The sequence below is a fragment of the Sinocyclocheilus rhinocerous genome, unplaced genomic scaffold (assembly GCF_001515625.1).
Source record: "Sinocyclocheilus rhinocerous isolate Xijiao unplaced genomic scaffold, SAMN03320098_v1.1 scaffold2907, whole genome shotgun sequence".
Classification (NCBI taxonomy): Eukaryota; Metazoa; Chordata; class Actinopteri; order Cypriniformes; family Cyprinidae; genus Sinocyclocheilus; species Sinocyclocheilus rhinocerous.
In genome coordinates this window covers 33,370-43,850 of record NW_015635553.1, presented here as the reverse complement: position 1 = coordinate 43,850, position 10,481 = coordinate 33,370, and the positions used below count along the sequence as shown (strand labels likewise).

General features: G+C 39.2%; 1 pseudogene; it reads left to right on the top strand.

Moving 5' to 3' along the window:
* The window catches only part of LOC107747344 (gastrula zinc finger protein XlCGF8.2DB-like), a 24,216-nt pseudogene that overhangs the window by 5,094 nt on the left and 8,641 nt on the right, over positions 1-10,481 (top strand).

Here is a 10,481-nt window from a genome sequence, read left to right as displayed (position 1 = left end):
AGGTCTGCAAAATCAGTCAACGGTGAAAATCAAAAGTAGATTTATTTTAAAGACCAACAGTTTAACACTAAATATTAGACATAAACGAACACGTTAAATCTAAAAGTATTTAAAACGGGTAAGTTCATATATTTGGAGTAAATTTAAATTAAACCGATACATCAGTCATACAGCGCTCCGGACCGCGCGCCCCATGATGAGCCCGACGCACCACCACAGAAACTAGAATGAGATGCGTTCTAACATAACTGTGGCATTAAACCAGGCTCGGTTAAAATATTGCACATATATATGCCGTTCAGATTACTTGTTAAAGTGTAACGAAATACCTTATATCAGCAGTAATAATAATAATAATAATATTATTATTATTATTATTCTTTAATACATTAATAGGAGAATGATCCTAATATCCTCTTGACTATCGACAAAGACATCTGCTATCGTCGATATCTCTGACTATCGTCGATACACGACACTATCATCTATCGGCACAACCCTATGACCACATACTCAGTTGTTACTCCTCAATTACCATTATTAAGAGTAAATGGTGTTCAGTTTCTAAATAAATGCAATAACCACTATCACTCTCAAAGCATATCCATCACAAGGGTACAAAAAAGTATACAAATGTTATTATATTAGTTAAGTTAAAATTACCTACAATATCCAGTTACACCTGTAGGAAACTCAGAAGTGAAGACCAGTAGATGGGTGAATATTCAGCACGATTCTTTATTAAGAATGTTGCATTGCAGTCATCCAGTCTGACTAAGGCCGTGAATCACTGTTGTTTTATACAGATTTCAGAAGGCCGTCCTTACAGATGAAGACAAAGCACTCAGATCACAAACTTAAATAGAGTATTCAAAGGATGTTAGCAGTTCTAGGAACCATTCCGTTTCAACAGCTCTAATCCAATCAGCAGAATGATAGCACTCATTATGAGAGACATCAAGAAAACTCTAAATGCATTCACTCAGGTGTTGATTAGCATGAACAATGACACCAATTAAAGGAATCAGGCAGAAGCACCAAGAGCACCACAGACAAAAGATTGATTTTACATTTGTATCACACACCTAAAGCAAAAGAAATTCATTTTAACATTTAAAAGACATTTATGCAATCTTTGCAGTAATGATATTGAAATGACAATCATAAATAATAAATGTCCAATCGTAAATAAATTTGCCAAGAAGGAATTTGTTAACAAATTTATTGATGTGCCTTTGTTACAAAATAAGTCTGCATTATTTGGAAGTATTTTGGACAGTGCAAATAGTAGCTACACAGTAAACTGTGTTAATTCTTGCCTTTTTTTTTCTAAATAAAACAAAATTTATCAAGACTTCAAAAGTTGAAGTGAACTGTAGGTAAATAGTAGTTTATAAATATTTACGAATAATAATAAGTAAAGTCATTGAGATTATTTGAATGAAATTTTTTTACATGTTTGTGTATTTATTGTTTTTATATTAATTTATTTTGATTTTATTTGATACCTGTGGCCTGTAGCATGAAGCGACATGAACAAACTCAGAGTTGCAGAGTAAGCTTTGAGTTGACAAAACCTGACAAACCCAACCTGGTTTAAAGATCAGGATCAGCTGTTGCACAACACTCAGTATAAATGTTCTGTCAACTCAGGTTTGATCCAGAGTTTGTGAGGCGCGTGCACCTGAAAGTGTGACACGTGCGGCAAACAGCCAATCACACGGAACATGGAAAGCATCAGTTTGGATTGACTTCTCACGAGAGGGGTAAAAACCAAAACCGGCTTCGTGCTACAGGCCACTGGGAATATGTATGTTATGTGTGTGTGTGTGTGCAAATATGTGTTTGATTTTTGTTTCGTTCTAATATTTAATTCATCAGTTATTTGCATAAATTCTGTTCATTCTTAACATGCAAGTTTCCTTATGTTTTACATCAGTGATTTTACATCAGAGTTTAGCTCTATCTTGCTTCAGCACAGCTGCCTGGAAGTTTCTAGTATGTCTAGCAAGCAGTGTTAAAGGGGTCATATGATGCGATTTCAAGTTTTCCTTTCTCTTTGGAGTGTTACAAGCTGATTGTGGCACACTAATTGTATTGGTCTGGGATCCCTGTCGATTATTATTATTTGCTTAACCACTTTAAAATGGCTTTTTGACTGCTTCCGGCTTTAATGAAGCACAAGACTGCAAATCGAATCATCATCCATGTGGGGAAGAATGATATTTGGAAAGCGCAGTCAGAACTCCTTAAGAAGGACTTCAGCGGATTGTGTTGAAAGGTGCTCCACGCATTCTGTTTATTATTATTTACAGGCCTCCAAAATACTCTCCAGCCTTTGCTGAAGAGTTCACAGAAATGCTATCAATGATTTTAATATTCACATAGATAATGCAGAAAACAAAACTACAAAAGAAATTATAACTGTTTTAAACACTTTTGACCTGATTCAGCATGTGCATGGACCCATACACATTCGTGGACATACTCTAGATTTAATCATCAGTAGAGGTCTAAACATTTCATCCATTGTTATTAAGGACGTAGCACTATCTGATCACTTCTGTATTTTCTTTGATATATTGATCTCTGCTACCACTGAATCTAGATCTGTCTCTGTCAGAAAGAGATGCATTAACAAAAACACTAGTGTGCTATTTATGGAGGCTATATCTTTAACACCAAGCATTTCTGCAGACTCTGTTGATCTTCTCCTTGATTCCTTTAACTCAAAAGTTAAAAATGTTATTGATGACATTGCTCCTGTGAAAGTCGGCAAGAAGACTGGCAGACAGTAATCAGCTTGGAGAATATCAACAGCAGTTCAGAGTATGAAAAGACAATGCAGAAAATCTGAGCGGATGTGCCGGAAGACGAAACTTGAAATTCACTATAGCATCTATAAAAACAGTCTTCGTGCTTTCAATGTGGAACTAGGCAAAGCTAAACAGTCATTCTTCTCAAACCTTATAAACTGACTTAACCAACACTCACACTCTTTTTGCTACTGTTGAGAGACTGACAAACCCCCCAAGTCAGATTGCCAGTGAAATGCTTATATTGATCTCTGTTACCACTGAATCTAGATCTGTCTCTGTCAGAAAGAGATGCATTAACGAAAACACTAGTGTGCTATTTATGGAGGCTATATCTTTAACACCAAGCATTTCTGCAGACTCTGTTGATCTTCTCCTTGATTCCTTTAACTCAAAAGTTAAGAATGTTATTGATGATATTGCTCCTGTAAAAGTCAGTAAGAAGTCTGGCAGACAGAAATCAGCTTGGAGAAAATCAACAGCAGTTCAGAGTATGAAAAGACAATGCAGAAAAGCTGAGCGGATGTGGCGGAAGACGAAACTTGAAATTCACTATAGCATCTATAAAGACAGCCTTCATGCTTTCAATGTGGAACTAGCCACAGCTAGACAGTTTCTTCTCAAATCTTATAAACAGTAACTTAAACAACACTCACACTCTTTTTGCTACTGTTGAGAGACTGACAAACCCCCCAAGTCAGATTGCCAGTGAAATGCTCTCCGACAGCAAATGCAATGAGTTTGCTTCCTTCTTTTCTGAGATAATATCAGGAAGGCGATTAGCACATCAACAAGTTATGCAGAGGTCAGACAGATTCGACCCCAATATCAAAAAGAAGATACTATGTCTGCTTTTGAAGAAATTTATAGCAAAATTTTGGAAGAAATAGTACAGCACCTTAAATCGTCAACCTGCTATCTTGACACACTTCCCACATATTTTTTCAAAAGGGTGCTTAACTGTTTAGAAGCAGATCTCTTAGAAGTGGTGAACGCCTCACTTCTTTCTGGGACTTTTCCAAACTCCCTGAAAACTGCAGTTGTTAAACCCCTTCTGAAAAAGAGCAATCTTGATAACACCATATTGAGCAACTATAGACCAATATCAAATCTTCCATTTATAGGCATGATTATTGAAAAGGTAGTCTTTAATCAGCTGAACAAATACTTAAACTCAAATGGAAACCTGGACAATTTCAATCTGGTTTCCGACTCTCATCTGTTTAGCTGTGCATTTATTGAATGAGCACTGTGCAATGTGTGCAATTGCACTATATTTTATGTATAATAATTTTCTATTCTGAACTGTTTTAAATTCATTTTAACCCTCTTAAATCAATTTTTAAATCATTTTCAAGGTTTTAAAATTCCTTGTTTTATTGTTGTGATTTTTTTTATTACTACCATTTTCTTTTCTTTTAATGAAAGCACTTTGAATTACCATTGTGTATGATATGTGCTATATAAATAAACTTGCCTTGCCTTGCCTTTTAGTCATAAAACGTAAAGAAAACGACACACATACAGCAAGATAATATAATTTAATTTACCTGGCCTATCACTTGAAGCAAACATCCATCCCTTCTTAAAAATCTGTGTTAAAAGAGAGCTGTCTGTTGTGCTATTTAATTAAACAGACTGCTGTAGCCTATATCCAGCTTAGGCGGGTTTTCCCTTTTTTAAAATTTGTATATATACTGTTTGAATGACAGCTTGGTAAATCTGTTAGCAATCAAATATTCAATATCGCTACTCATCATAAGTACTTGGTACATTATCAGCGCAGCGACAGACGTTCAAACTAATATCACGTAATATACGGCTCTATGAGGATTGGTTGATATCAGGAGGAGGCTAGCCTCCCTTGCAAGGTTTCTTTTCTCAACACTCCTCAGCGCTGAAAGTGAACACTCGATGGTGATTGGCTAATTTTTTTTACCAACTGAGGCACGAGAGCTCAGCTCTCCCCCGGCCTCCCCCTCCCCTTCTCTATCATTAGCGGTTGTAATTACATCAGCAGATTCGGCACATTCGCGATAGAAAAGCGGCACTTTCCAACTTCATTAACATGCTATGGTATTACAGCTGTGAAATTAATTTACAAACAAAAAATACACATTCTGAAACATGAACTGAAATGAATTTTATTAACATTAAATCGTTTAAATTTTAAAAACATTAAAACATTTATTAACCTCTCATTTTCATCTCAAAATTATGGGGAAGCTGTGCCTCCCCTGACGAGCCGCCACTGCTAGCAAGACCTTGATTAGCTGGTTCAGGTGTGTTATTTTCAGATAAATATTCATATATTTTAATCAAATCCACTAACTTGTTTGAAGAATCAAATTAGCCAGAGATCAGTTATCAGGATCAAAATATTTGGTATCTGTCAAATCATCTAAGATGCATTAAGCAAGATACGAAGAACTGACCTCAGGTCCAGGAGAACCCCCACCACTGCACGTTTTTGATGTCTCTCTTATTTGACACACACATTTGAGGTGGTGGAATCTTTATTAACGATCTGATGAGTTGAATCAGGTGTGTTTGATTAGGGAGACATCTAAAATGTGCAGTGTCTGGGGTTCTCCAGGACCAGGATTACAATTTTTGAACCATTGATTAAACTATTATAGAAAGTTTATTAATACACATTCGAGTGATTCTGAGGATGTTAAGTTAATGGGGTTTAATTCCAGGCTCCATCACAAGTCAGAATTGTGGACTGATATTTTTCTGAATATTTCATCCAGTTCCTTCTACTTGAAGATCAGATACATCGCACCGGCATATGGAGGGAGTTCAAGCTGGCCACAGAAACTGTGCAGAGGACTTGTCTGGTTCTCGTGAGCTTAGCTGAGGATCTGTGCCGATGGCTGTCGTGCCAGTTATACTTCCAAATAATAAATGTTTACTTTCTAACAAAATCAAATTAATTCACTTGTTAATCTACTCAAAAAACCTCTTGACAAATTGATTAACAATTGTAAATGTAAAAAAAAAGAAAGACAATCTGATCCAATATCATTACTGCAAAAGACAATTACTTGGTCAAAATGAAATTGTAGCCTTAGAAAGTCAGCAGAAAGATACATGCCATTCAAATTTTAACTTTGCTTTAGGTGTGTGTGAAAACATGTGAAATCATGGTAAGTGAGTCTAACCTAAGTCTTTATTGCCTGTTGATGCTTCTGTCCCATTTCTTTAATGGGTGGCCATTGTTAATGCTAATCAGTACCTGAGTTATGTGTGATTGCAGTGCCTGAAAGTGTGACTTTCCCTGATCTCTGTGATGAGTGCTATAGTTATGCTGATTGGATTAGAGCTAGTGAAAATCTGGGCAAATTTCTTTCTAAAAAACTTCTAAGGACGGCCCCTAAAATCTGTATAAAACTACAATGTTTCACTGCTTCAGTCAGTCTTGATGACTGCAGCGCGACAGTACAATCTCAATCAAGAATCCTGCTGAAGATTCACACTCCCTTTCCACACGAACGCGGTTATTTTTAAAACCGCAGCTTTTTCTACGCGGTTTGGCCGTTTGTCCACACGCAAACGCAGCACCAGGTTACTGAAACCGAACATTTTTTAAAACGCCTACCAGGGTGAAGATTTTCAAAAACTCTGGTTGCAGTGTTATCATGTAGACAGCGAAACCGGAGTTTTTGGCTTGTGACGTCGGAGCTTGCACTGTTATCTCCGCCTACTGGAAACTTTTTCAGGCTTCTGATTGGCCAACATGGCTTTACGGTTGAGATTATATCGCCACCTATAGGTTTGGCATGCTCTTGACAGTGCTTCATAGCATGCGTTTGCGTTTTCATGTGGACAGAGATTTTTTTTAACATGGAAGAAGGAAAAACTCTTTTTTTTTTTTAAGTTTATAAAAATACCCGTGTACATGTGGACATGGCCACAGTCTCCTGGTCTTGCGTCAGAGTTTCCTACATGTGTAATTGGACATTGTAGGTATTTTGTGTCAAAACTTTAATTGCACAAACATCATAATTTTTATGTTTGCTTTTTTGTACCACTGTGATGGATATACTTATACAATTTGAGTGTTTCTAATAAACTGGTTATTGCATCTTATATCTGGAAACTGAACACCATTCACTTTTAACAGTGGTAGATGAGGAGTAACGCAGTATGCTGTCATATTGTTTTGCCCATTGATGAAACTGAACATACATCTTTATTCTGTGAACCATATTCCTTTCTTATGTTTTAAAAAAGCTTATATACATTACCACAGAAATCAATAAGATCAAAGACAAACCATATGTTTCCTTTCAATCCTTGTTACATTTGTACATTTGTGTATCTGTTATTCCATAGAAGGGTTTTGTGGGAAGAAAAATTATGTTTGTAAACAAATTTCCAATAAAGGAAATCTCAAATTTAAAACAAATCACAAATGTAATTTTGATGTACAATTTCTTAATATTTAAAAGTTTTTTCAAATCCTTTGTAATATGAAGACAAACATACTTGACTTAATCCTTGACTGGGAATATCACAAATGCTTTGTAGTTAATTGTGATTTACATGCAGTGCTTAATTTGTAAATTGCGAGGTCCCGGAACAAAGCAGGGTAACGGATCCGGCATGTGATTAGAGGAAGGAGAGGTAACGGACCATTCACACAATTGGTGGACCAGTTTAAGTGATTAACAGCGTGCATCAGTTGCTTTTAGGGTCCATATCATGAATAACCTGGAAAAGCCATGAAATTTTAAAACAGCAATTTCCAGGCCTGAAAAAGTTGTGGAATTTTATTTTACAAATCTCTGTACAATAGAGTTATATTTAATCAGGTCCTAAATTTCGGTGGTGGATTGAGTGTAGCTATATCGTATAGTTTTACTCATTCCCGCAACTTTCAAGTTTATAATGAGGGAAATTCCTGCATTTATTCAATATAGCATGTAGGTTAGATGAGCAAATAAATCCACACAAACTATAAGATTAAATCAGTTATTTGAAACCAGCATTTGAAACCATGAACTCTCTCAGAGCGCGCTTCACATCAGCGCATCTTGTCTGCACTACAACGACCTGCTGCTCGCTGCGATACAAGACTTTCATTCGCATTTCGGGACAGCTGACAGAACTGTCACTTGACTAATCGGGTCATTGTTGCATTGTCACAGAAATGTATGATTTGCACATCTTTTTAGGTATTTTAAGCCATTTGGTACTCGCGCACTCCAGAGGCTGTATTCTGTGTGCTCACACAGTCACATCCAAATTGCGTGGCTGCGCGCATATAAAGCCGCCTCGCGAGTATTATATAAGAGTTATTTTTCGTAGTTTATTGAGCTTAAGCGACCAAATACACACAAAATGATGTCTAAATGGCCGCCCTGGCGAGTGTCCTCTTTAGCACAGTAGGTCCCTAAATGTAAACAGTTGAGAAAGAAAACGCATGTGTAACAGTATGGATCCGTGCATTTGGTCTTGTGTGAGCAGCCTCATGTGAGCAGCCGTTCACATATCGCGTCTTTTGCGCGCTGAAGTTTATTATTTCAAATGTAGATGTGCGGCAAGCGTGCTTATAATAGAAGATTTTTCATGAAATATATGCACGCTATAGGTAAGCACGAACGGTGCGTGAGGAGGGGGCTCCGCCAAAATGAGGTGCCGGATCGGATTTCGGAGGTTCCGGATCCGACTTGTTCCAGCACAAATTAAGCCCTGCTTACATGCTTGTATAAGACAGAAGATCAGTGGTATTAATAGTTTTGGGAATATGTGATTCGTCTCTTACAGATTCACGTGACACTATTATAAAGATGGCGTTTATTAAAGAGGAGAGTGAAAACATGAAGATTGAAGAAGAATACAGAGTCAAACAAGAAGATACTGAGGAACAAATAGGTTGGTTTTCAATCTCAATGCTGAACTCAAGTCAATTGATCCTTAATAAAATGTCCAGCTCTACAGAAACTGAGAACATACAGAAGTACAGTCATACAGAGAATAATACAGAAGTAACCTAAACATTAAACCCAATTTCTAATTCCCTGAGATACGGGAACGAGTACTGCGTCTGCTTAAGACGCTATGGGAAAACTCCTTTTTCTCCAAATACTGAAGCCTTTTCAATAATGCAGTGTAACTGCACAGCCATTGGTTCGTGCAGTGAATTAAAAACAAACCAATGGCTCGGCAGCGGAGCCTATGGCGACAAAGCCCGCCAGAATGGGCGGGGCATCTGGCTATATAAGCGGGCACTTCGCCATAGTATCCTCAGGTTACTTCGACTGAATCGACGACTGAGTCGTGCGTGAGTACTCGTTCCCGTATCTCAGGGAACCGAGGTTACGTTAGTAACCGAGTACATTCCCTATCGATACTTCACTCGTACTGCGTCTGCTTAAGACGCTATGGGGAACCAGTACAATCCCGCCGTGCTATGCTAGAGGAACGACTAATACTTGAACTTGCCTTGAGCACCAATGGGGCTCAGAGGGACTAAGTATTTTGCAGGGAAGCCCTGCAGGAGTCAATAGAGCCAAACTTGCTGAGGTCGGCCCGGTGCTGAGTAATCGTTCCAAAATTGTACAGCCTCGGAACTCAGTGGGGGCCAAGAGCATACAGTGAAGAAGGCAAACGCCTAAAGCACTGGTTTTGCCATATGGCCAGAGTAAGTCTGTTTAAGCAGAAAGGACCTGAGCCTGTAAGGCCGGGACATCCAGATTATAAAACCTGGTAAATGTGGACGGCGAGGCCCAGCTGGTCGCCGCACAAATTTCTGTAATGGACACACCACTAGACCAAGCCCAGGAAGAGGTAACGCCTCTTGTTGAGTGGGCTCTTACTCCCATGGGGCATTGTAGGCCCAAAGAAGAGTACGCTAGCTCGATAGCGTCGATTATCCATTTGGAAAGTCTCTGCTTCGTGACCAGAGACCCTCTGGTGCAGTCACCAAAGCATACAAAAAGCTGTTCCGACTGACTGAACGGGGCGGATCGCTCAATATATATTCTCAATGCTCTGACAGGGCAGAGTAAATTCAGCTCTCGGTCCTGCTCCTAAGGAGGAAGCACCGAAAGAGTTATTGCTTGTGCTCTGAACGGAATGGCAGATCCCCCATACACTACCGATGGTAATGCCAGTAGCAGAGCGGTTTTTAACGTCAGGGGACGAAGGTCAACGGACTGTAGCAGCACAAAGGGAGGACTCTTCAGAACCCTCAACACTGTGGGCAGGTCCCATGTAGGGACGGTGATAGGGCGAGGCGGGTTGAGCCTCCTAGACCCCTTCAAAAAATGAACAACTAGGTTGTTCCTGCCCATCGACTGGCCAGCTATAGGACGTGTGAGGCTGCTATGGCTGCTACATAGACCTTGAGCATCCAACAGCTCTTGCAGGAAGGACAATATCAGAGATATGTCGCAGGAAAATGGGTCTGCGCTGCGGGCCATACACCAGGCGGAGAAGACTCTATGCCATTTAAGGGCATAGAGCCGCCTCGTAGAGGGTGCTCTAGCCTGAGATATTGTATTTAGCATGCTCTCGGGGAGGTCCGCAGGCTCCCATCAAGAGGCCAGAGGTGCAGAGCCCACAGTTCGGGCTGGGGGTGCCATATCGTTCTGTTCGCCTGAGAGAGAAGGTCTCGTCTCAGGGGAATGGGCCACGGGGCTGCTGAGAGCAGCC